Below are 5,880 nucleotides of genomic sequence, written 5' to 3' on the forward strand. Positions count from 1 at the left end.
CAACTGGGCTACCCCGGCTCACTTACTTGGACTCCAACCTCATGTCTCAAGGAGGCCTCTGAGCTAAATTATCGGACATTTACCGCCCAACAAGAGTCTCTAACGCCTCTGGTAGATGGGGGAAGCATCTAGCTACTGCTGAGCCAGTAGAGGCTGAACTCGCTGGCTGAGTCGGGGCTGATGGCACGCATCAGTATCGGTAGGGTATAGAGACTGGTAGAATATCAAAGGGGGACGTACAATAGACTACTAGTCGCGGTGCATGGGGAAACCCACCCCCTCCAACAATAACAACAACAATAACAATACTTGGACTCAGAATAGAGTTGATTTTCCATTCTATCATTCTATTTGCCTACAAATGAAATTGGGATCTACGAAGCAAAGTGGAAGACTACAGACACGTCCAATATCGGATGCATTGTAAAGTAACAACGGCCACCTCCTATTGATCCTGTAAAAATGAACAGCAACAGCCATTACTGAAGTCAATAGCGCCATTAAGAGATTACAGGTTGAGCGGGGGATAAGTCGACTGTGACTTTACCTCATTAGTCACTTGGGTATGACAGGAGTCGTGGATTATATTGCAACTAATGTACTTGTACCCGCTTTAACAGCGCATTTCTCCGTCAAACCAATCGCAGCTAAAAGTCTAAACTGCAATACTTATTTATGCAAACTATGTATATATTTCCTTATGTATCGATATATTTAACATGCCTCGATATATACGTTTTCTGCTGAACATGACTTTAAATGAAGTGAGAATATAAATTATTTTCCGCGCCTGGAACAGCAGTATTCCGATGAGGAACAGCCTGCGTTTTGTGCGTGACTTATAAGACGGGATTTTGGATTGCACGATTGAATTTATTGCATCTTATACATACACACACAAAACCCTGGACTACAGGCAATACAACGCTATCGCTGATCTACACAATTTACGGTTCACCGTTGCGCAAGCACTAGGGTTCTCAGTCTTCACTAGTCGTATCCTGTCAACGGATTTCATAATAGTCTCACTGTCACTTCAAATAACCCATGATCACTTCTTTGCACCCCCTAATTCCTTTCTTGCCATTACTGTAAACTCAATTAAATTCCTCTGCTCCCAAGCTCACATTCCGGCAGGCTAGAGTCTCGAAACTCCACTCTTCACCCTCTATCCTGCTCAATTGAATTATTTTTATACCCACTTTGCACGGACCCCATGGCAATCACCGTCTTCTATTGTCCTGTATTTTATTAGGCGTATTTACCGCCCCATTGCACAGCAACGGTTGCGGTGCGGACCACATAAAAATAGCCTCTCCATTGTTGAGGCGTGTTTAACGTGGGCATGTTTTTACCTACTCGTTGCCTAGCAATGGCTACACACGTCACACTATATATATATATATGCGTGTGTGTGTGTGTGTGTGGCATTACGGAGTTCTAATATATGCATTTTCACACGAAAAATGTCAGTTTGACTGCGATTCATGCTCTACCTACTTTTAGCTGCTTACATTTAAAGTATTAGTAATTGTTCTTCATTTTTAAAAGTATTTACGCGAAGTACATAAACTTAAGCATAATAACCGTAACGGTCGGTTTTCCCAAGTGAATTACTTTGTGACATTCTCAACTACACGCATTTTGATTATATATGATCTGAGGTTCTTACAGCGGTGGTTATGAAGAATTCTATTTTCTGGGATATAACGCCGTGCATTCCGTTGAAAGACAGCCGACGTTTCGGAGGAACATGATACCTTCTTCTTCAGGGTTTCTTGCTTGACTTATTCTTCGACCCTGAAGACAGAGGCGACATGTTCCTCTGAAACCTCAGTTGACTCTCAAACGGACTGCATGGTGTTATATCCCACAAGATAAAATTCTTCACTGTGGTTGTAGCTCAAGTGTTCAGTAGCCAGTGTTTGTCTGTGATCCAGAATAGGCTAATAAGATACGAAATACTTCATACTGTGCACCCCAGTCCTCATATCGCTACAGATATTACGGTCACAGAGGAAGGACTTAGTATCTAAAGCCTTGTTTGTGAGGACAAGAGGAAAGCAATAAGGTTCATCTACTCGGTGAACTAGGGCAGGCAACATCAGAGCAGAAAAATTACGTTTAAAATATACCTGAAATTCCCACCGGCGTTATAATACCAAAAATACCTACTAACTTTCTAAAAGTGCCGCAACAGTCCACGTCACTAAATGAAGAAGACACATGCTAGTTCTCATGTCAGATAAGAGTTCTGTTCACCATGCTCCATATATAACGCCACTACAGATGTTACACCACATGGATTCAGTCGCCCGTCTTATCTGTGAGAACATGCGTGGGACGATACGTCTAGTCAGCGTCTTCATACTGCGTAGCACATGCTTCATTCCAGGATTCCAGGCGAAGAGTACGTAGTACAAAGATGAACTTCGTGGTCGAATAGGTAGCACTCCTATTCCGTGTTCCAGAAGTCGGGGTTTGAATCTCTAAAAGGCGACCGGCTATTCTGACTGAACTTTCTGACGGTTTTCCTTAGTTGTTACAGGTGAATGCCAAAATACGATAGTATCTCACATTATGCCACGACTGTTTCCTTCCATATCCTTTCCATTCATTCGTTATTAATCGTATCAGTCCTTATAGGCCTATAGTTCGGGCTATTGAAAACGACACTAAAGGTAAAGTTGTCCCTGTACAGAAGGCCGCGTCATAGCTCAGGACTCCCAACACAGCGAGCTTCGAACTCAGGTCAGGTCATGTGGGATTTGTGGTGGACAAAGTGGGATGGTTTTCTTCGAGTACTTCGGTTTCCCCTGTCAATTCTCATTCCACCGACTGCTCCACACTCACCTTCATCTATCACCCGGTGCTCGTACAATAGACCAAATAGTGACCGACGTAGCAAGTGGAGTCACTCTCGTCTCATCCCAATAAATTATTATTTTTTTCCTTGGCACTACAGCCCCAGTGGGCCTAGGCCTACCTCCATGAACTTCTCCGTTCACTTCGGTTTTTCTAGATCTTACACATTCGGTAGGACTCCTTGGGCGGGCGATCAGCTCGTCGCAAGGCCTGTACCTGTACACAAACACAGAAAAACGCACACACACAAACTAAACATCCATGCCCTGAGTGGGATTCGAACCCACGATCCCGGTTTCCAAGCGAGTGATAACAGTACATGTCTTAGACCGCTCGGCTACCGTGACCGGCCAAGAAATTATTACTGCACTTAATTATGTAAGTAAGCACTGTGCCATTAAGGCATAGGGGGAGTGGAAGTACCTTGGTACTAGATGGAGTTGAGTGGTCAATTTCACGCCCCTTTCTGCTTTACCTCCAGGGATAGAACCACCAGTGCCCATTGGATAGGTGGCTGGGACGACTCCAGAGCCGAACTTGACGATACGGAGAAGAGAAAAATCCCTTTCTCCTACCAGGAATCGAACCCCGGTTGTCCAGTCAATAACGCACAAACAAATAAAAGCACTAAACAGTCACTCATGACCAATTGTTTTCTAATATATAACTACATTTCGTCTTTCGTATATCCACTTGACACTTCGATGTCATGGTAATTCTTCTTGACATGTCGTAGTCAAACAATTCCATTATTATTTTCAGCCAAATTTCTAAACTATGTGACGTCAACTAAAAAGAAAACAACAAACTCCGTGGCTTTAGTCCGCAAGCGAAATATACCGACCGAGCGACCGCCGCTTGCCGGCGAAGTTAGTTCCGACTTTTGCGGATAGAGGGTGTCGCGTGGTCAGAGCAACGAATCCCCACGACCGTTAATTTCGGTTTTCTAGACCGGAGTCGCTACTTTTTCATTCATGTATCTCCCCAATTATCCTCACGAGGCTGAGTGGACTCCATTCCAGACCCATTACTTCTCAGAAAATCTACTAGGCCTATAAGGAGTGATAAGATTAATGAAAGAGTGGAAATCGAACCCGGGACCTCTGGATCTGTAGTCAGGAATTCTGACCACTAGACAACAGAGGCGGTCTATATGACGTCAATTAAACTGCGTAAATAAATAATGCAAAACAAGAGAGTGACGATAGTAAAAGAAGTATCTAAGAAAAATAATTTGATTTTAAACCTGTATAACTAAACAAATCCTGTATGGAAAATTAAAAGTCTCTGTCCATTTTAAGTACCTTTTAAGCGTATGTATTCATCGCCGTCCATACATTTTAAAACCCAACTACTACCTTCATTTACAGTCACAGCCACGAAGCGAGTACTGGCTGTCTGTAAGATCTCTTAGTCTATTAAATTTTATAGTGTTGCAAATATATCACGGAACATAATCTATGAGGCATTTTAAATTAAAAATTCCACTAGAGCAATATAGATTCTGCGCAGTGTCTGGGAGAAGTTGTTTCTTTCGGAGTACTTGGCTTGCAGAGCACACACGCGATTCCTGACTTCAGGTAACTTCTGTTACATAGCTACAAAAGGAATGTCTCTAAACCTCCTACTATGCACCTCTGTGGTTGCGCTCACCTGAAGGAATAACATCAGCTCGAAATTTACAGCTCACTGGGCCGTTGTGTAATATATTTTAATTATTTGACAATACACGTATAAATCATTGCGTTTCGTTTCGGTGTGAGGTCTTGTCCGGATCAGCGGGTGTATTCTTTTCCTTTTCTTCTTTTTCTTTAGTTTAGCTTAGGTCGGGGGAGCGAAGTCCATATATTCTCATCAGTCTAACAACCAGTGTGAATCCAGTCGAGATAGGCCATGACTGCTTACCTGTGCTGTTATAATGTATAAGGATCGGTCCACAGTACCTGTGGTTGGTTTCCCGTCGGCTTTACCTCATCAAAACTGATCCAACTCAAACCAGAGATAAGCGCTCACCGTATCTCAGCTAAACGTCAGGTATAAATTAAGGATATTAAAATCTGTCGTTGTTTGAAGAGTAACACATCTACTTCCTGTTCGCTTGTTCCGCTTGCTGGTCGACCTACAAGATGGAGACAGTATGTTCCTCCGAAACGTCGGCAAATTTCCACCAGAATATATGGCGTCACATTCCAGAAGACGGTAGACCTCTTCGTAGCTAGCACTGGAAACCCCAAATCTTTCCTCTTTTTTTGTCTCCTGTAGTTTACTGCCCTTACTTGTGAGATTTATGCAATTATGGTTAATGTTGGACTAATAACCAGTACAAAGTGATGAGGTATAAAGACAAACTTATGTCTCATGGGCATATACATATGTTTTTTTTTTGGCGCTACAGCCCCAATTTGGGCCTTGGCCTAACTCCATGAACCTCTCCGTTTCAGTTCGGTTTACTAGATCTTAGACATTGGCAGGACTCTTGGGGGGTGACCAACTTCATTAATGTTAGAACATCTGTGATGTTACTAAATGTTAGAAATTGGCATGTCCAAACAATTTTCTCCATTCCCTAGAAAATATTTTGTATTAAGAGCGGAATATTCACCTGGGTGGGAGCCGGGACAGCGCAGTTGATATAGCGACTGGCTACGGGCTGGACGACAGAGGGGTCAGAATTCGAGTCACGATGGAGTCACAAATTTTCACTTCTCCATTTTGTTCAGAACGGCTCTAGGGTCCACCCAAACTGGGCCTCTTTCCCCGGGGGTAAAGCAGCCGGGACGTGAAGTTGACCACTGACCTCTAACTAGTACAGAGGTTAAGAAAACATGGGTCTATACATCCATTCCCCCTTACGCTTTCATGGCGTAGTGCTTACTCAGTTAAATACAGGGACTTTACTTTTTAATATTCACCTGAATACTTAGATTCCAAGGAAGGCCGCGCCATAGCTCAAGCGGTTAGTCACTGGCTTCCCACCGTGACGGCCCGGGTTCGATCCCGGATCTGGTCAAGTGG

This window comes from Cryptotermes secundus, unplaced genomic scaffold (assembly GCF_002891405.2).
Source record: "Cryptotermes secundus unplaced genomic scaffold, Csec_1.0 scaffold159, whole genome shotgun sequence".
NCBI lineage: Eukaryota > Metazoa > Arthropoda > Insecta > Blattodea > Kalotermitidae > Cryptotermes > Cryptotermes secundus.